Source organism: Arvicanthis niloticus, chromosome 3 (genome assembly GCF_011762505.2).
Source record: "Arvicanthis niloticus isolate mArvNil1 chromosome 3, mArvNil1.pat.X, whole genome shotgun sequence".
NCBI lineage: Eukaryota > Metazoa > Chordata > Mammalia > Rodentia > Muridae > Arvicanthis > Arvicanthis niloticus.
In genome coordinates this window covers 9,948,339-9,970,683 of record NC_047660.1, presented here as the reverse complement: position 1 = coordinate 9,970,683, position 22,345 = coordinate 9,948,339, and the positions used below count along the sequence as shown (strand labels likewise).

General features: G+C 34.5%; 1 long non-coding RNA gene across 1 annotated transcript in view; it reads right to left on the bottom strand.

Annotated features, from left to right (window-relative positions):
- Positions 1-1,534: 1,534 nt before the first annotated feature.
- Positions 1,535-22,345, bottom strand: part of LOC143441566 (uncharacterized) — an 80,450-nt gene continuing 59,639 nt past the window's right edge. Inside the window, exons 2-3 of the long non-coding RNA XR_013109127.1 lie at positions 14,194-14,294; positions 1,535-1,566 (exon numbers count right to left, since the gene is read on the bottom strand). This is a non-coding gene — a long non-coding RNA (uncharacterized LOC143441566). The remainder of the gene's footprint in view (positions 1,567-14,193; positions 14,295-22,345) is intronic.

Genomic DNA, 22,345 nt, shown 5'->3' with positions numbered 1-22,345 from the left:
CATCATGAGATCACTGATACTTGACTGTTTCAGAATCAAAAGTAAGATACTGTTTTTCTTCTAGTATTTTCCTGACTGAGGAAGAAAAATCTCATTTTAGATTCTTTAAATTATGGCTTCTGTCCTAATTTGTAGAATTGGATATTTTACCTAATTGGTATAGTTATATGGGTAGCTCATGAAAAAGAATTACTTACTTGGTTTTCTCAATAATTTACTTGGGTTTGTAAACATGCACAGATCTTATGAGCCTCTTGCTTGCAACTTGTCTGCCCACAAGATCAGGTTGGAGGGAGGGCTATGTTCCTTCCTGTGCTTCCTTAGCTCTGCAGGAGATCTGCCTCTGCTTTGGTGTTCACTCTGCACTTTCAGAAGAGGCTTCGAATGTATGTTTGCATTCAATTAAGAAAATGTTTTTCTTCAATATTCCAAAATCATGCTCTATTGAAAACAAGCAAAAATGCCAAAAGTGTAATTGTAACTTATCATGCATGTTTTAGTGGCAGCCACTATAAACTTTAGGTAAGTTTTCTATCTTCAGTGCTCAAACATCAGGGCACAAAGAAAATCTTTTAATGGAGTCAAATACTGAGAGAGAATCAATCAGAGGAACTGAAAGTGTGAGTCCATTATTAGCACTGAACACTGGAGAACATAACATTATTTGTGCTGCAATTCCCAAATATCCTGTAAGTTCTTTCTACAGCCAATTCAAACAATAAATACGCTTCACCTATTTTAATTGCAATGCCAAATGACCCCCATAAGCCTAGATTTATTTTGTTCCAGTTCTAGATTTTGTGTTTTGGTTGCCAGTTGTTTGCCGACAGCCTTTATACATTGTTTTCATGATGTCCCTAGGGAAAAAAAAATTAAAAACAAAAAACAAAAACATAGCATCATTTTATGATAAAAATCTTGTGATTACTCAAATAAAGAATAACACGTGACATACATTTTATAGTAATACATGATGATGAACTTTAGGAATGCATCTTAGGCTTTAGACTTATAATACCCTCTCCTTCTATCATAAATATGTCAACTCCAAAGCCATACTAAGCTAAATTATTATTAACATGCCTGAATAATTAATATTAGACATTAAGTAAGGGTAAATTGGGGCTAACTGAATTATGTTGAAATATTTTAAAATATAATACAAAATCTAAATGACTACAACAATTATGTTTGCAGAATTAAGTGACAGTCTTAAAAAAATAAAACCTTTGAAAACAAAATTAATGAAAGACCATATGGGCAGGGGATAGAAAGAACCATGACAGCAATGATGTCTGGCATCTTTCTTCATAAAAAAATTGATCCTCTCTACTTGTGTTCACAGAGTTTAAACAACTGATTTCTACAAGTTTCTGCTCTGTCTTCTCATTACTTTTATATAATAGCATTGTTTGACACATGAATATAATGCGTACTGATCGCTCGTCTTTACACTTGTCCCATTTTTCTGGTTACACTGTTCATTCATTTCTTCCCCACTCCCCCCACCACCCCCCCCCACCCCCCCCGTCCATCAGGGCAGTGAACAGGGGTCCGGGAGATCACCTGGAAGAGAGAATGGTGGAACAGGTGAATGCAAAGAAAGATGGCTTGTCTATAGGCTGATCAAACTGTTGATATTTACATTTACTTTTTCACACTGGGGTTATAAACACATAAAGGCAGGATGTGGGGAAGGGGATGATGCAGGAGCATAGGTGTTCAGGGAGAATACAGATATCTTCTATCTGTATCAACAGGGTATCGACTGAGTGAAGGTTCAGGGAACAGGTCACTATGACTTTGCCTATGATTCACTTGTCCTTATCTAAGTTGGTACTTCCCACCAAGGCTGCCTATCCACAAGGTCTATGATTATTAGTTCTTATCCAGGCTGGTAAATTTCCACCAACGCTGTCTGTTTACAAGATCTTACAGCTATCTGTTCAGTGTTTTTTCACAAAGACCAAAACTTTGTGTTAGCAGGCTGACTTAGGCCTATTGCTGATTTTAGGCCTTCAGTGTGTAAGCAAGGCTGCCCCTGACTCCCCACAAATCGACTTCTCACATTTATGTCTGCTTTGTTTTGTGACCCACTGAGCTTTACCAAGGCTGCCTGTGTGACCAAGAGTTTGGACTTACCTAACTGGAGCCTTGTAAAGTCAACAATATGAGCAAATAAAGACACAAAGTTGCCCTCACAGAATCTGTCAATACCCAAAGTTGTCTGGACTCTTCTGAGGATGATTTTGACAGGACCAGTCTCATATGGGCTCTTTATCAGGTACTGCAGTTGTGGTCTGACTGTGGTATATGAGGCTGAACATGCAATATACTAAGGTCTGAGGGCGATTTTGGTCTTTTATCAGAAATGAGCACATATTGATCACAAAGCAGCTATGACAAGGATGGGGAAACTACAATATTTTAAGAATTGTTTTAAAACATTTTCAGTATATTTAATGCCTTTTGGGTGTTAATAATTCTTATAAAATTTTAATTTTTAATTTCTTTCAAATTTACATTTTGACTTTCTATGACATCCATGTGATAATCAGAGAACATCTATTTTTGAGCCTTTTTTTCCCCTTTGCCATGTAAGTCTTAGGATAAAACTCAGGTCATTATGCTTGCTTCTCAGGTGGTTGTCTTTATCTGCTGAACGATATTTCTGGCCCACCATTTATTAAATTGAATTATGTGTGTCACATGCTTCCATTACATTTGTCTTTGTCTATAATAGCCATTTTTCTTCTATACTTTTCTTAATTTGTAAGTTTGAATAATATTGGCTGCCATAGGGTCATATATTTGAATGCTTAGGGAGTGTTACTAGGAGGCGTGGCCTTCTTGGATGAAGTGTGTCAGTGGGGTGGACTTTGGAGTTTCAAATGCTCAAGCCAGACCCATTGACCCCTTCTTTTTCTGCTGCTTGCTAACCAAGTGTACATCTCTCTCTGCCTCAGCTACATCTCTGCCTACATACTACTATGTTTCCAGCCATGAGTACAATGGACTAAACTACTCAACTGTGAGCCAGACCCCATTAAATGTTTTCCTTTATATGAGCTACTGTGGCCATAGTGTCTCTTCACAGCAATAGAACATCTAACTAAGACATCATCTTAATGTGGTTACAGGTTAAAGGATGAACATTTATCTTTGAAAGTTAGGCTCTTGGCTTAAACATAGGAAGACAGCACCAAATAAACACAATTACACCTCAACACAGGAGGAGATTTGTACCACTATGATGGAAGGGCTTATCAAAGAAAAGACAATATCCTCATTGAATTAACTTCTTGTTTCTAGTAATCAAGGTGATATTGAGTATGTTAACAGACTCCAGTCACTTGCAATTGGCCTTCCTTTTCATTGTGAACTGTGAAATGAATTCTATTATCCATTTTAGAGACCAGGTTATTTAGTACATATAACCTTTAATCTCTACTATTGACTAGATTGTTACATTATTCTAGTATATTGATATCTAACAAACTACATTAGACACTGTGATGATTTTAAATGGAAACTCACCACAGCTTAGAATCACCCTCAATTGAGATGTTATCTTGACGTCCTAATTGATGTTAGGATATCCATCTCAAATGTGGTGACATGTCTGGTTGCAGAACAACTAAAAAGGGCAGAGAGGACTGAGAGGTACTTACCTTCTACTGACTTTTCTTTCACTATTGTCCCATAGTTAATGATGCACCTGTTGCTACTACAGCTGGCTCATTTGCTTATAATAGAATCAACAATTCAAGACTTCTAATGCTAGGTGAAGATCTGCATCTCTTCAGGAATGCTTCAGGTCTTAAGCATCAGAGTCAGACCTCCGCCGAGACAACTAGCTTTGGAAATAGGTCATTTACAGGTTCTTGGTCTTTCTATTGTGAACCATGCATGCAAGACTGTAATTATTGAGACAGTCTAGTGTCAAGGAACAAAGTTCTCCTGGTTTCTCAGCTTCCTATGTTGAACAAGGGTTTACCATTTCAATGTAAGCTGATTAAGAAATTTTATCATTCAGGTTTTGTATTTGTTCTGTCAGTTCTAATCCTGGAAAGAATCCTAATATAGTTTAGAGAGAGAGAGAGAGAGAGAGAGAGAGAGAGAGAGAGAGAGAGAGAGAGGAAGAGAGAGAGAGAGAGAGATTTATTTTAATTCCATAATTATTTAAACATCTTTATTGTTGAAAATGTACAACTCCCTGTGTGAACCTTCCATTTAGACTTGAGTTGTTAATATTACGACAAATTCATAGAGCATATTTAAAAATGCAAAAAAATGAAGTGGCCAAAACTTATCATCTTTCTAAGCCAATATGATTTTTTATGACATCTGCCTTGTGAAAATGAAAGTAAGTTAGTGGCGTTGTATTGTTTTCTTTCTATTTTAACTATGCAGCTTCAGCGATGAGATTCTGCTACAACTGTGTTCTATCCCTTTAACCACTACCCATTCACATTATTCACATTATGTCACTAATCATTACATCATGAAATTAAGCAACGTTTCTATTATTAAGTTGTAAGCAAGCTGCGGAGATGGCTCAGAAAGCAAAGATGTCACCCACATAAATGCTAACAATCTTAGTTCCATCTCATGAGCATGAAAAGAGGCAGCTAACTACATAATGCAATCCTTTCAACAACAGTTATTAAACCTGCATCTCTCTCTCTCTCTCTCTCTCTCTCTCTCTCACAAACATAAACAAAAGCATTTTTTAAAAACTTAAAAGTTGTGAGTGACCTTCAAACATAATTAAACAGTAATTTATAATATAAAATAGTACAATGAAAATACATTTTACCTTCTGTGAAATTTCTGAGAAGTTATAATTATGTGTGCATTTATCAGATTCCTCTCAATGAGTAGTTAAAACAATTACTGCCTAAGGCATGGTGAAATGAGTTTTAAATGCTTGTGATATTCAATAAGAATAAAATATTGATATCTGATTATGAGGAAATTCATGTTTGAACATGAGGTATGAATGTACTTTGGAGTAGTTATAGCTTGTTAATTATTGAGTGCTTTAATATAATATATGAAATAACTTAGAGTACTACTTTTCAACATTCCGAGCAATTTAAAAATCGCTGGCTACATCATTAATAAATATCAGTATCTGGTTCATTAAATTGCTTCTCCTGCTAATGCTCAAGGCATAGATTTAAATGAATCAATGTAGAGTACAGAAATGGTGTTTGTGAGCTCTGTTATAGAAATACTAGCACACACTTTGATAAAAGACTTTAAAACTCATGCCGAGGTAGCAGCAGAAATGGCTCAGAGGTTAAGAGCTTTGGTTCCCAACACCCATGAGGTGGCTCTAAACAATCCTTGACTTTAGTTCCTAACGACTCAATTATTTCTTCTACTTCTTCAATTAGCAAGCATGAATGTATGCATTCCATATATACAGATACAGCCAAATTCTCAGATTAATGAAATATGTTTTTTTTTTATTTTAAAGAAAATGCAGAAATCAGAATTTCCTTAGAAAAAGATAGGCAAGTTCTGGCCTTCAACTGTAAAATGTATGTGCTATTTATGGGCCTCAGATCTTATTTTCGTTTTATTTTAAGATACCATAACAATTTCTTCATAATTCAACTCCTGGAAAGGAGATTACATATATATTACATATATATATGTATATATATATATATATATATATATATATATATATATATATATATATTTGTGTGTGTGTGTGTGTGTGTTTTAGAGACATCATTCTCATAGGAATGGAAAAGTTAAAGTGAGGTTGTCAGCCCAAGTCTAGTCTAACTGCTGTATGCACATGAAACGTTAATGTGGATGCTCATCCAGGAGGTGGACTGGGTTACCTAGGGAAAGCTTTCTTACAGCCTTGTCAGGAAGGATATGCTAACTTTGACACAAAAGTCTAGCCTGAAGGATGGTGATGGGAACACTCCATTGTTTGCTATGATCACAAATCCAACCAGCTTCACAAAGAGAAGTGAACTGAGATCCACACAGTTACAGATTTATTGACATCAGAGAGTTAGACAAGGAATGACACCAAAAAAATTCTTGAAACCATGATTAGGGAGGAGTTGTTGGTTTGAAATATGACAATGGAAATTCAATGACTTTGACTATCAGAGTAAGAGGCCAGGTGGTCATGGTTATTACATTGAAGTAGTTCACACAAGGTAAGTGACATTTAATCTGTCTGTACTTATTACATCATAACCAGCCGTGTTGAGCCAAGGATTAAAATGGAAACTCAGTAGTACCCAATGGCATTTGTTGATGCTGAATGGGATTGTCAGAGAAAAGGTGCTTGTTCAAAGGAAGCATCAACTGAGAGAGAACAGCTCTCACTTACATGATGAAATACTTATTAAGAAATCTTGCTTTTAGTTAGGATCAAAGAATAAAAGCATTGAAAACAATGAAAGGAAATTAGCTATCAAGGTATTATCATTTCCAGTGAGCACATTGAGAGAGTCTCAGGGGTTAGGTAAGTAAGAGCACAAAACTGCATTAAGGCTACAGAATTTGATAGAGTTGGGCTGAGTGTTTCAGAGTCCTGGGAATAAGTCATGCAAACAAGCAGTTAAGGCACAAAAAGTTTATTCCCAATTACATAAGGCAAAACACAGTTATCATTTTTTTTAATGATCCACACAAGCAACACATGCATGTACTACCTCACATACAACAAAATTTTGCTTCTCACGCACTTCATTATGTGTAAAGCCTTTATGGTTAGTTAATTCTCTGAATGTGTTTAAAGTCTTTTTTTTTTCAATGTACATTTACTACCAGAAATTAAAAAGTAGAAAGTCTACTTATAAATATGCACTGCATATAAAAATTTAGGCTGTTTTAAAATTTAAATTTTCTTATTCAGTTCCTCATACTTGTAGAAATATAAGAAGAGAGTATTTAATTTGACACTCTTATGGAGGCTAAGTTTTTCAGCATCAGTGATTAAAAGAACACTGTCCTAGCCTTAAATTTTTCAATTGATAAATGTAGTGTGGACTGTAAAGTATAATGTGCATTTTTGTTGGGGTTTGGTCTGGTGCTGCTATGTATCCCAATGCTAATTACTGGCAGTTCTGGTTATCCCCATGAACAGATTCTTATGTATACCAAGTAATGCTTTGTAAACTGTACTCCCCAATTTAAAGTTATTGGTTAAATAAAACTGGCTACAGCCAATTACTGGTGTGAATAGTGATGACAGAATTTCAGTTACTGGGCTGGAAGTAGCAGACAGAAACAATGAGGAGAGAGAAGAAGGAGAAAGAAGACAGACAAAAGAGGAGGTATCCATTAGATGTGATGGGCCAGGAGCACATGGCCCAGTAAAATTCTCCCTGAGGACAGACTGATGGACAGAAATAACCCAGGCTCAACTCTAGAAGCAAGTACTTGGGGAGCACAGCTGAGAAGTAGTCTAGCAAATAGAAATATAGGATGATTGTGCTAAGCTGATTAAATAAATCTATAGGACTCTGCCTCTATTAGTGGGGGTGGGACTAGTTAGCTCATATTAATAACTAATTGAGTTATTAAATAACTATTAAAATTACATCATTGTTTTATTATACATTGTAGAAAAATGAAATCAAGTTATATATCAAATTTAGCACATTATTAACATTAGATTGTAGGTCTGATGATATTGTTAATAAACTATTTTTTTTTTGTTAATTATGCCACATATGATTACTAACTGCTGTCTCACGCACTGCAACAGATCACTGAAAGCCATCTCTGAAAATCAAACTGAAAGACCGGATCATTTATACTTATTTCGTACTTCATTCCTACATTTCTACTCTCAGTTTCAAAAAATGACTCTTTTTAGATGATTCCACATATACATGAAATCTTGGAATATTTGTTTTTGTTCCTGACATTTAATTTTACCTATTTCCTTTCAGACTGTATAGCAGCCTCTCTCTCTCTCTCTCTCTCTCTCTCTGTCTCTTTAGATGTGGGGAAGTGTACAGATATATGAATACATTTTATCCCTACTCATTCATTGTGGACACTTAGAATATTTCCATCATTTCACTCTTGTTAATAATGCTGAGGTGAGCATGAGAGTATGAGAGTGCAGACATCTCTTTGCTGTAGGGATCTTAATGCCTTCAGATATCTAAGCAGAAATGAGATTGATGGCTCATTTAATTTAGAAATTCTAATTGTTTTTTTGAGATGTTCCCATACAGTTTTCCACTATAGGTATGGTAATTCACATCACTGTCCTCAGTGTGCAGGAGTTTCCTTTCTCTTCATCCTTGCCAAAGTTTGCTATCAATCTGCATTTTGATAGCCCTTCTAACAGGTGTGAAGTGATACCTCCTTGGAGTTTTATTTTGCATATAATTCATGACTTAAATCATCAAGCATCTTGTCATCTGCTGTCTGTCTAGTTTTGTAATTTGTCTTTTTAGAGCCTTTGCATGTTTTAAAAATTGGGTAATTTATTTTCCTCTGAAAAAGTTATTTACACCTTTCATACAGTGTAGATACTAGCCTTTTGCCAGCTGTATGCTTGCATATATTTCTCCCAGTGTGAACATTCTCTATTTGCTGTATTAATTGTTCTTTTGTGTGTGGAAACTTTTTGGTTTAATTTCATTTTCTTTCTCCTCTTCTCTTCTGGTTGTTTTTCTTTCAGAGTATTTAATATATATTGTTATCCAGATCAGTGTTGTAGACCTGTTACTCTGATATTTGCTCCTAGGATCTTTACAATTTCAATTTTTACATCTTAGTGCAAAAAAACTGAGTATGTATTTGAAGCCAAATTTGACAAATAAAAGGTCTGACAGACGGAAGAAACATAAAGCTTTTCTGTACAAAATAAATGAAGCTATGCTTCACCTTTTTTTGGTTCGCAAGGATAAAGGCCCTTTACCTAACATGTGATTTATAGAGTGCTACTGCAAAACATATTATTCAAGGACCCACTTGAACTTAAGGTGATTTATTAGACTTATATTAACTGAGTTAATGAATCATGGCTAGGTAGAATCCTGTGGTTTTCAAAATTAAGGGTAAATATGACAGACCTCTCAAGTACAAAGATATATAAGTCTCCTAATCTTTAATGGCAATTTATGTCCCTGGTTAGCTTTTATGATCTGTCTTAAATCCCACTTTCATTCCAGGAGCCATAGTCCTGAGCTCCTACGAGTCACTCTCTAACATTACCTGAGAGCATCAGACATGTAGAGAAGTAATTTAAGGCTGTCACTTTCAAGTTCACTAATGCATTAGTAATTGCAGCAGAGTTCGCTTTGATTATACAAACATGGGCATAAACAAGATACAAGACATGGTTTCATGGGAGCTTGTTTCCCAGACTCTATGACTGTTTGCTTTCCACAGCTGTGCAGTAACAGCTTAGAATTCATGGAAGGTGGTGTTATCTGACCAACTTTACAACATAAATTATGTGCTAACTGTATGACTTTTACTCTGTTCATTGTCTAGCCTTTATCTAAGAATTCTTTCTTCTAAATAATCGAAAGGCAAAGCCTTTTAACATGGATTAAGCTATTTAACATAATCTCTTGCAGGTATAATTAGTAATGGACTACTTTAAACCACATTTGCCCTTGAAAAGCATGACAAATAAATAGTCCGCATTATTGCTTTTGTTTTTCCTGACCAACCTTAGGTATACTTTATAAATTGGTTTTAAGGTTTGTATTTAACAGACAATGTAGCTCCTCTTTCTGGATTGCCATGTGATTAATTCACACTTTGTTTCCCTTGACTCTAGGGAGATGTATCCAGAAACTGCATAGCAATGTCTGTTAAGAGGCAGTCACATTTTGTTGCCATTGTTTTACAGCATAAGGAATCTGAGTTAGCCTAGGGAATGCTAAAAGATTCCTACTGGGACACAGAATTTAAACACAGCTAGTGCCAGGCAAAGTGGATAAATCCCTGTTGACATTTTCAGACTTGAGCCAGATTCCAAAGAGAGCACTATTAGCAAAGGATCATCTAATTCACACTTCTAACACGAAACCACACAAGCACTTTGCTCGCCCTTTGTTCCTGGGTTATTTTAGGAAGAAAGTCTAATTAATCCTATGTTTGTCAGTTGTTAGTTTATTTTCCTGTATTAAAGCCATTTCTGAATATTTTATAAAAAGAAAAATGACTTAACAGCAGTGAAATCCAAGCCTAATCTAGGTTAGTATGTACAAAAACCTCCTGTTATTTAAAATATACATAAATTAACTGCAAAGAGAAATGCGTAATATGTTTAATTTATGCTAGGGTTTCTGTGACTGCCTTAGGAAAAAAATTTATGCAATACATGTAAATATGCCAAATTGAACCCTTGAAGTGACAAAGAATATTGGAGATACACTGTGGCCTCATTCAGGTTTTCAAAAGACAGCAAGGTCAACTTAAGCTCTGCCTCCTAATTACAAATAAAGTCAACTGGAAACAGGCTCTCCACTGTACAGAGACTTGTACTTTGGCATAGAGAAAGAGAATTGTTCTTGAATATGTCTTAAATTTCACAATATCCCTGATATAGTAACCCATAGAACATGGAATGCATGATTCCATATGCCTGCTATCCTCCACTGTGGTTACTGAAGGTTCCTATCACCCTTTTTGTTGTTGTTTTATTTTTATTTTTTTACTGGATATTTTATTTACAATTCAGATGTTATCCCCTTACCTCATTCCGGCCCTCTGCCCAGTAACCCCCTATTCCATCCCCCTCCTCCTGCTTCTATGAGGATGTGCCCCCACTTAACCCCCCACTCCCACCTCCCTACTCTCGAATTCCTCCCCACACTGTGTCCAGCTTTCATGGAACCAAACACCTCCTCTCCCACCTATGCTCCATAGGGCCATCCTCCCCTACATACACTGCTGGAGCCATGTTCCCTTCCTAAGTGCTCCCAGGCTGGTGGTTTAGACACTGGGAGCTCTGGTTGGTTGGTATTGTTGCTTTCCTCATGGGGCCTGCAAACCCTTTCAGCTTCTTAAATTTCTAAACATTTTCTTTTTTTGTCTCTTCAAAGTATAGTCTTTCTTACTCCAACTCTTCTGTTATTCACATCTGTCATTAGAGCATATAGAGGTAGGTTGGTCTAGTGAGCTAAATTTCCAAAGTCCAAAGACAAGTATCTCAAGCAGCACTTCCCAGCTCTAGATCCAGAAAACACTTTGAAAATTCAGATGGTAATCTGATTTTTATATTATGTTTCAAATATTATATTTGCTCCATTTGAAAAATAATCAAGTTTGTCTCTGTGTATTTGTCACATGATGATTGTCAACACTTTTTTTTTTTTTTTTTTTACATATGTTGTTTTACTTTGTATGGGTTCTCAACACACAGCCTGCTGTCTGGTGGATGGAACAGAAGGTTGTGGGATTGTGTATGGAAGCTAAGATTGACATTCAGTGTGGAAACCTCAAAGTTAAAAGTAGCATTAGTTGTGATGGATCTTTGGTGATTTCTCAGAAATCTTCCAACCACTCGGCTTTTTGCCTCAGGCTTTCTTTGACTCCCTGTGTTTAATCAAAGCATGTCCCAGTTTACCATTGGGGTAAGTTAACACTCCTGGGGCAGCCTTCATTTTCAGGACATGGCAGCAGTGAGCAAGGAAAAGGGCTAGCTGCCGGAAGGAACTTCCTAACATGTGTTCTGTGTGATTCCTCAGTTCCTTAAAGCAAGCTTGACTTCTGTCTTGAAACCTGATTCAAAATGCACTGTGAATTTGTCTCTGCTTCTTTCCCAATTCAGGTTTTCTTTTTATTATTCTCATTGGCCAAGGGTCTTTTAGTCTGGATCTACTTATGCCAAATCCTTACCTCTATTTCTGCATCGAGGCAAAAATGATGATGTCTTCCTTTACCATTATAACTTCTTTCATTTTAATAAATTGTTTGCTAATTATATAAACATATAATTCTGTGTCTATAAAGTATTATAGTATTTAAAACACCAAATTACAGTATATGTATTGAAAAATATGATTTGAGTGATAGCATCAGTTATTTACACATATTTATGATGACTTCATCGTTAGTGTTTCACTATAATATTATATTTTGGTATTGTATCTTCTTTACAACTAGCAGTAAGCAAATGAAATAAAATTAAGTTCCAAAACAAAATGCAATATCTGTTTTGAACAAGTTGAGAATATATCCAACATTGGTTCTAAATATCATGTGAGCTATTATTTGAATTAATCTGTTGATGAGAACATTATTTGATATTCTTGACATGCTCTAGTGCTCGTTGCCAAAAGTTGAGTAGCTCTGTAGTAATAAATATGATAATAAATAAGAATAAAGTTAGAGATAGAAACATAATATAGCCATGGATTTTCAATTATCACTATGTACTGAATTTCTTTAATATTATAAGTTACTCTTATTTTCCTCAGAACATCAAGCTGCCTGACTTTTTATTTCAGAAGTGAAACACAATTTTTAGTTGGCAGAGTTCTTTATTTCTCTGTCTTTTTTTTTGTTTCAGAGTTTTTATTCTTATTTTTTACTCCTATCTTAGTTCTTGACTTTAAATACTTATTTCAATGTGCAAGAGTTTTAAGATGTTAAGAAATGGTAGTTTTTCAGTTCCATTAAATTAATTGATTTTTATTTGACAAAGTTTTTTTCTGTCCATCAAGGTTTTATCATCATCATCAAAAGAAATTTGAAGTATATCTTGAATGAGCTGTGTAAAACTATCTTTTACTCACCTGAAGTAATTGTAATCTCAAAGGATTACTGTTGAATAATCTTACTCCTTCTAGTTCCTTCTGAATTCTGCTACCTACCTAGTTCAACTAGTTCAACTAAGTTGTCATGGCTCAAACTCCTCTCTAAGCTGACGGATTCAATCTGCCCACTCTCAGCTTCTTACTGAATTGCTCTTTGCGGTTTCAAACTAACTCTGGCTATTTGTTCTAATCTTCCAGTTCTTTTTAAATCTCTGGCTTCAAGTGACTCTGTTGCCAAACTGAACTAAATGGAATTGAGCTCAAATCTACTGCACTGCCTCCTGCACTGACTGACAGAACTGTATGAACTGAACTGCCTGACTCACTTCACTTAACTCCTTCAAGTAACTGAACTGAATTCCACTGAACTCCACTCACTGAGCTGCCCTCCCATGAGATGCCAGTTTCAAACATGACTGTTTATTTCTAGGTGACCTCCATTGCTTGGGATTAAAGGTGTATCCTAAAGGTATGTCTGTATTCCAGCCAGATAATTCTGTAATCCAATATGTGTCTGTGTTCCAGACAGATCGCACAGATCTAGAAGGTCTTTAGATGTGATCCCTTGCCAGAACAGCCATGGTACAACATTAAAATTCCTCTACAGAGCAATAAGAAAGAGGCCTTGAAATTTACCTTTCCTGAATGTCCCCCCTAAAAATGTTTAATAAGAATCCAGAAAATAATGTAAAAATTTACTGTTTGGAATTCTATATATGGCATATTAGTAGTTTAAAGAAGTATTAAGTCAATGCATATATTTGCTTTATGTTTTAATTATTCAAAAATTATTTCTAAAACTTCATCTATCTGAATAGAATTCTAAAAATATACCAGCATTCATTTTTTTTCTGTTTTACTGCAATTGCAAACAAATAGTAAGCCATAGTCTTACAAATATATACAATAAAAAATGACTCATGTACAAACATCCTCAAACCCATGATGGATTAAACACCAATGTCATATGACTTTTACGTTTAAACTAACAGTAAGTGGATTTGGAAATGAAATTCTTTTCATGTGGTAACATAAGTCAAACATTTTTTTTAATCTATGATGCAAAGTACACTGGTGGTAGCAGTTAATAGAACTATGCTATGATATTTTCAGCAATAAAACATGTCTTATCCACCTTTGAGATTCTTTATAGATGAAGACATCCAGGTATATATGCCATCCATCTAAGGTTCTCCTATAAATACCACAAAATTAGGTATAAAATTTAAAGCATATGCTTTTTCTAATAAATGATCAAACGCTACACAGATTAGGATGAAGAAATGAAAAAATAATAAAATGTAAACCTATCTCATAAGACACTTTTGTAGTATAGATTTTCCAATGTATAGACCATGATAATATGCTACATAGAATATCTAGACTAAATAGTCATAATAGTAATGGAGATATTTACACTTTCCAGTCGATGGAGAAACGGAGAAGAACAACCTCCTTGTTCAGCTATGACTTCTCCCTGTCTTCCCACAGCTGCAGCTGATCTTGGAAGATAACAGACTATATAGCAAATAGAAAGTTAAATACAAAGGACTTTAGGATAGGACTTCGTCTTCCTTGATTGTGTGAGATATTGTGTGGTGTCAATAGAGTGGGATCCCTCATGCTTGTAAGGAACCCCTTTCCTGTGGTCCATGGGTAATTAAAATAAACTCAGTGGTTTGCCAAGTTAGAACTTTCCTTAAAAAGTCTTACTTTGTTATGTATTTGGATCTCTATCTGAATTGAGTGTTTATTTTTTTGTACCTCCAACAATGAACTTACCCAACAAAATTTCATCATTTATTAATAAAACAAGTACAAAAACCTCTTGTAAAAAAACAGAAAAGAATGTGAGATAATGAAACTACATAAAGTCTATAGTTGGATGATATCAAAGAACATACAACAAAATAAAATTTAAGGTTACAAATGAGTAACATAATCTTTATGTTTCTATCTTACATTGATAACAAATTTATGTATGTATATGCATGTTTTTGTAACTATATTATAATCTATGTCATACACTTTTTTTATACTGTATAATTATATTTCCTAATGTTTATCAGGGTTGGTCCTTTTAATTTAAGGGTCTAGAAATTAGAGAAAATAAGTAAATCATAGATCCCTCATCTACTTTGGCCCTAAGAAGACAAATCTGAAAACAAAGTACACACACACACACACACACACACACACACACAAAATGCACATGCCTGTGTAGAGGAATCCTGACTACTCACCAAAGAAAGACTCATCCCTGTGACATAGTTTAATTAGTCTGTGTCTCAATTCTCAACCTTGTCTCATTGAATAGGCTGAATATTAACTTTCTGCTTCCTAACCTTAATATGTTATATTTTTATTATCTTTTTATGAACTTCCCTGGAAAAGCATGTTTTATGTTTAAATTAGTTTACATAATATACTTTGGCATAAAATTATCAAAAGTTTAAAGAAGCTTTGCATGGTAGTAATTACATACTCTGGTCATTATAAAATGATCATTTATGCTTGACTAAAATCATTTCATGATATTGTTATAGGAGTTTTATTGAAAAAGAATACTTTATCGCTGTTGAAGTAATGACAAGAAGGTGATAATTTTTTTTTCTCTATTGCTGACATGATCTCCATTAGAGTTTCTGAACTCCATCAATATAGGTCAGAATGACATTGTAAATGATTGATTTGAATTTTGTTCAAATTAATAAAAAAACCAAATGTATAATTCATTCACTTTAAAAATTATGTTTGTACAATATGAAAAAATTACATAACCCTTCAGGCTTTCCCACACAATTTTCTAGATTCCAATTAGGATCTCTAAGGAAACCAAGAAGAAATAGTTAAAGTTAATTGGGGTACAACAAGATGTGTAAAATGCAGAGAGGTAATTAAATTCAATTAAATTACTGCTAAATATTTTGGTTACCTTAATCATCAATGATCTCAGTATGATACACACCAATCTGTTATTATTATATAACTGTGTTTTCTATTTGTAGGATGCGAAAAGGAATTACATATGCAAATATTATCAGAATCAGATAATGATGAGGTATTTTTAAATGTTTCTTTATCGTATCCTGTTTTGCCATATGAAATTTATCTAAAATGTTGAATTTCAGAGTCAAAATTATCTTAAGCAAATACTTGACTTAAAAACTACAGATGATTGGAGTATACTGAACCTTTATGTTTTCTCTCCCATTCATCCTTTACTCTTTTTGTACCTTTCTCTTATTCCTCCACACATTATTTTTGCTCTTGATACTCTTAACTCTAAAATATAAACTACATTCCTCCAGTTTGTAAATATGATTCTTTTGAGATTCATTGACGTATACAACTGTCTTCTATTCTCCCAAGTACGATCAGTTACTACCATCATCTACCCTCTTCTACAAATGGGAGAAAAGATTACATAATTCATGGGAAAAACTCGTATAAAAGACATAAACCAGTAACACTGGAAAAGGCAGAACTTAGAACCGAAGGACTTACCACTGTGAAACATATGTGTGTGTTTCCTCAACATTTTACATGAGTGTGTTTTTTCAAAATTTATATTTGAAAGTTTGGAGAAAAGTTTATGAATAATTTAGTTAACATCTATAAAATATCTACTTATATCTTCTACTATAATTCTAACTTTCACTAGTCTTATTTCATCAAACTATCTATGTTTATTATTATAGGTACTTACATATATTAATTTGGGTTTGACACAATAATTTCTTATTTACTCTGTCCAATTTTGTGTGTGTGTGTATGTGTGTGTGTATTCAGTTCTAGAAAACATAGTTGGTGGTTGTCTTACTAAATATAACTTCCAGTTGTATTAAAATTCTACTGAAGTTATTTCTTTATGGAATTCTGGAAGTATAGAGAATAATCTTTTTAACAAATAACAAATAATCAAAATACCAAGCCTGTTGAAATGGTCAAGTAGCACCTACCCATAGCATAATGCATCACACAGATTTCTTACTAGAGAGACAGTGTCAGGTTATGCAATATTCATTCTATTCAATTCAGTGTGTTACTTAACCCTTAATAGCTTTATTTATTCTTATTCCAGGCCATGTCTGACTATAGATTAACACTTTCAAAAATATGAAACCTTTTCACAAATTGTGTGTCTGTGTGTGTGTGTGTGTGTGTGTGTGTGTGTGTGTGTGTGTATGTGTGTGAATAATTTTTGGACCCAAATGATGACAGTGTTTTGGTGAGATAGGATATGTGGCTTTGCTGGAAGAAGTATGTAATTGGGCTAGTAGTGAGAATTTAAAGGCTCAGACCATTTATATTATGCTCTGTCTGCTTAGTGCTTGCAGTTCAAGATGTAAGCCCTCAGCTTCTTCACTTGAGAAACACACACACACACATACATGCACACACACACACAAAGTTGCATTATACACTTGTAACTCTATAATTTATCAGGTAGAAGATGGAGTTTCAGGAACTTGTTGCCAGTGTAATCTAAATAGAATTTAACCTAAAATTATTAAACTGTTCATCTCCACAAATTAGTATTCCAAGGAATACAAGTAAAACTCAAACAACTTGGTTTCATTTGTATAAATTACTTTGTGCAAACTAAGTAAATTCAAAATGTTTTTGAAATGCAGAGGATGTAGGATGTCAGAGAGATCTCCATCTAACAAAGAATGATGGGGTTATTGACGAGTTTAGCAAATCTCAGCCCAGAAAACATATAAAGTTGAGGGGAAAAGTTACAGAAACAATTTTATTCTCTGGAAATAGGCCACATGGAAATTAACCAAAAAATATTCATGTATTGAAGCTGCTTAAATTTAGGTCAGAAATGAGGCATCCATGGCATCCTTGCCTGGAGCTGCACCAGTTACAACATATCCCTGTCCCATGTCTACATTAGTTTACACAGCAATATTCCCAAGGCAAATCTGGCTGTGAATACCAGCAGCTTTAGAGCTGAAGTCTGGATACATTTAGATAAGAACACAGAGTTTTATGCTTGCTGGTGTTGTCAGTAAGAACAACAGCATTGATAGAAAACTAAGAGGAGACATTACACATCCACAAGCCCAAGGCAATAATCATGCATGCACTGAGTGCAGATCAGGAGCAAGTAGAGTTTTAGAGGAAGGTTCTGATAGGGGAGCTTAGTTGATCTGATGACAAATCTTTACCTATCAGAAAGGCTATGCATGCCGGGCAGTGGTGGCACACACCTTTAATCCCAGCACTTGGGAGGCAGAGGCAGGCAGATTTCTGAGTTCAAGGCCAGCCTGGTCTACAGAGTGAGTTCCAGGACAGCCAGGACTACACAGAGAAACCCTGTCTCAAAAAAACAACAAAAAAAAAAAAACAAAAAAAAAAAGAAAGAAAGAAAGAAAAAAGAAAAGAAAAGCTATGCATGAGACAAAGAATATAAAAACATTATGAATTAGTTTATACACCCACCAAGTACACATTTATAAGGGGTTTCCATTTCTCAACATCCACGATATACTGTCATTTGAATTTTGATAATAGGCATATTAACTATAGTGAGGTATAGTAAGAAAATAATTTTTATCTTCCTTCTCCTGATTGTTAAGGACAAGGAAAACAATCAGGCACTTACTAGCATTTGTATTTTCCCTTGAAAACTCTGTTTAATTGAATAGCTAGTTTTAATTGAGTAGTTTATTTTTCACATACTTAGTTTTTTTAATTGTAAGTATAATTAACACACTAATCCTTTGTCCGTTATGTATATTGCAGTGATATTCTCCCATTTCATTGTCTGCCTTTTCACTAGATTAACAGTTTCTTTGGCTGTACTGAACATTTTTAATTTTTAATTTATCAGTTATTCTGAAAGACATATCCAGAAAGTCCTTACCTGTGATTATATCTTAGAGTGTACTCTCTGTTTATTTTTCTCTACCAGATTCAACTCAATAGGTCTTCTGTTGAGGTCAAATTGGAATTGGTTTCAGTGCAGTGTGAAAGAAAATAATCTGCTTTTGTTCTTCTACATATTTCAATTCAACATTCCCAGCCCCAATGGTTGAAGATGCTATCTTTTCTCTAATACATACTCTTTAAATATTTTTTTTTGTCAAAAAATGTAACAATAGAATACAACATTGTTTATGTGGGAAGAACATATTTCTAAGAATATAAATGAGCCTCTGAAATATGTAAATCATAAATCTGCTTTCTTAAAATAAATTTGCTGACCTGAAAAGGAAATAATATATGATATAATCACTGGGAAACAAAACAAAATTAAAAGAATGACTTTAATTTAGAAAACGGTAATTTTTCTTAGAATCTTAAGCATTGAATGCTTCCAAGTGTTAGAAAGAATTAGATACGTGAAACTGGTAATTGTAATCTGAAGTGTCATGAGGATTTAATGAAATTTGTGAATCATGTTGGATATTATGACAATTTAATCTGTCAAATTAGTGATCTAATTGGGCATAAACCCAAAGAACAAGGTACTAAAGTGTTTATAATATTTAAAAACCATTCTTATATTTGTAAACATACTAAGACTTGTAATTCAATTAGAAGTTTTAAGAAATCCAGTCATAGAAACATCTCTGAGTAAAAATATATATTAAATAGAAAATATGACATAGTTTTTTAAAAGTGAATATTTAGTAAATTTGAGTGTCCGTCAACAACAAATTAGCATTATATATGACTGTTGACTGGACATTCTAAAGGATTCCTGTCTTTCCTGTCAAATGTAAACTTAGAATATTTTAGTTGATTCTATGAGATATATAGTAGCTCAATATGTAACATTAGATTGAACATGGATCCAGGAAGAAACAAAGACTCCTCATGAAATTCAGGATAAATATGTTGGCAAAAAATTATACAAAGCATAATTATAAGTGATAGAATACTGTAATATTAAATTCCAAACAGGATCAGAGTATTCACTGACAACAAAAACTGAAAACAGCCAGGACTAGGTACAAGGAAATTCAGAAATAACCTCCAATTAAGACTTGCTAATAGAAATTAAATCCAAGTGACATCCCTTATAATGTTGATTCTATATTAATATGAAACATACAAGCACACAATAACTGTGTTATTTTGATTAACACTTCTTTTTTATTGGATATTATATTCATTTACATTTCAGATGTTATCTTCTTTCTCTCCCAGAAACCCTCTATCCCATCCCCCCCTCCCTGCTCCTAAGAGAGTGTGACCCCACCTACACACTCCTGTCTCCCTGCCCTTTCATTCTTTCATTCCCTCACACTGGGGCATCCAGCCTTCACAGCACCAAGGGCCTCCTCCCCACCGATGCCCAACAAGGCCATACTCTGCTACATATTCGACTGGCTATTGCCCAATAATATTAGAAGTAAATTTACAGATTACATGTTACTTCATATATTCATATGTGTATGTTATGTAAGTTATATAAGGGGTGAGTTACAACACATCTGTGAGAGAGCATACCAGTGTACTGCTTACTGTCATGGTGACCTTCTATTTCTACAGGCCAAATTTCTCTACCTTACTCCTTTTTGTCTCCGTGAAATAAGCAATCATCTTTAAAATCCTTTATAACAGATGTAGCTTACTAACTTATTAGATATATAATAATGTAATGTTTGTAAATCTTCTGTAACCACAGGTACATGGTGGGCCCATAGATAATATTTGTTTTACAGAGGTGATTATTAAAAAGGAGAAAAAAATACAGAAATAAAAGATTAAAATGCTTAGCTCTAATTTATCTTGTCATCTTAAAAAAGATCTTTTTGCTAAAGCAAGTTATTGTTAAATAGATACTTAGTTCTCTATAAGAAAATGCATCTTAAGGCATTCATGTTTAATGGCATGTAAAATTATTTTTGCATTGTATTTTTACTACAATATCCACTAATATTTTATTAATAATTATTTTTGAAGACTAAGTTTGATGATTACAATTTGAATGTCCTGGTTCAGGCCAAATGCCCATGATTACGAAAGTCAACATACCAGGTGTAAACTTATTACTTTTCATATTTCAATATTATCACTATTATTCTTGAGTATAACTTAACTTGGTATCTTCAACAGTATTCATTTTGGGAAAGATTTAATTGCTTTTACTAGGCTTTGTGGTATTCATATGAATTGTTCAAAATTTATTTTCTAGTTCTGAAGAAATTGGTACTGGACTTTAAGAAGGCATTACATTGAATTCACAGATTGTATTTGGTAGGATGGCCATTTTAATAATATTAAATTTAATAATTCCATAGCTTAGTGTCTTCCTCAAGTCCTGTAAAATTTCTTCTATATGCCTTGCACTTCCTTGGTGAGGATTTTCACCAGTAATTTTTAAAGGTTAATTTAAATTTTTATCATGTTATAAAATACATTTTATATTGTTATAAATATGTTTAATAAATATGGTTGTATGACTGTGCCTGTGTGAGGTCAACTCGTTCACCTAAGTGCAAGCAGAGATTCATACAGCTTGGTGCTCAAGGGAACTAGATTGAGGCCGTTATGAGCTACTTGATGTGGTGCTAGAAACTGAACTCAGGTCCTCTCAAACAGCAAGAAATTTTATTTATTTATTTATTGTTTGTTTGTGTGTTTGTTTATTTGTTTGTTTTACAACCCAGTACCTGGCTCTCTTCTCCTGACAGTCCTCCCTCCCCACACATATCTCTTTTCCCCATTCTTCCCTCTTTTCCTCCTCTGGGAAGTAGGAGGTCTTCCCTGTGATAACCCAGCCCTGTCACATCAAATCTGTTCAGTACTAGGCATATCTTCTCTCATGTAGGCAAAACGAGGCAGTCCAATTAGGGGAACAAGATTTACGGATAGTAAACAAATTTAGGAACAGACTCTGTTCCAGTTTGCTGGACCTGCATGAAGACTAAGCTGTACATTTGCTACATATGTGCAGGGACCTAGGATTAGCCCATGCTACATATGTGCAGGGACCTAGGATTAGCCCATGCTACATATGTGCAGGGACCTAGGATTAGCCCATGCTACATATGTGCAGGACATAGGATTAGCCCATGCTGCTTTTTGGTTGTTGGTTCAGTCTCTGGGAGCCACCAAGGGTGCAGTCTACTTGATTGTTGGTCTTCCTGTGGAGTTCCTATTCTCTTCAGGTCCCTCAATTTTTCTCTTAATTCTTTCACAAGACTACCTGAGTTCCATCTAAGGTTTGACTGTGGGTCTCTGCATCTGTTTCAATCAGAAGACTGTTATGCTAAGATCCTGTTTGCTAGCATAACAGAGTGTCATTAATAGTATCAGGAATTGGTTCTTGCCTATTGGATGGGTCACAATTAGGGCCAGTTGTTGGTTGGTCATCACCTGTCTCCTCAAATGTTCTATATTTTTCCCTGCACATCTTTCAGTCAGGACACATGGTCCATCAGTGGTGGGTGGTTTGCTGTCCTTATCCCTCAACTGGAAGTCCTGCCTGGATACAGATGGTGGCTTCTGTTCCATTAGTGATTCTGAATCAGAGAGTCATTTTGATTGTATTTTCCTGATGACTAAGGACAGTGAACATATCTTTAAGTGCTTCTTGACCATCA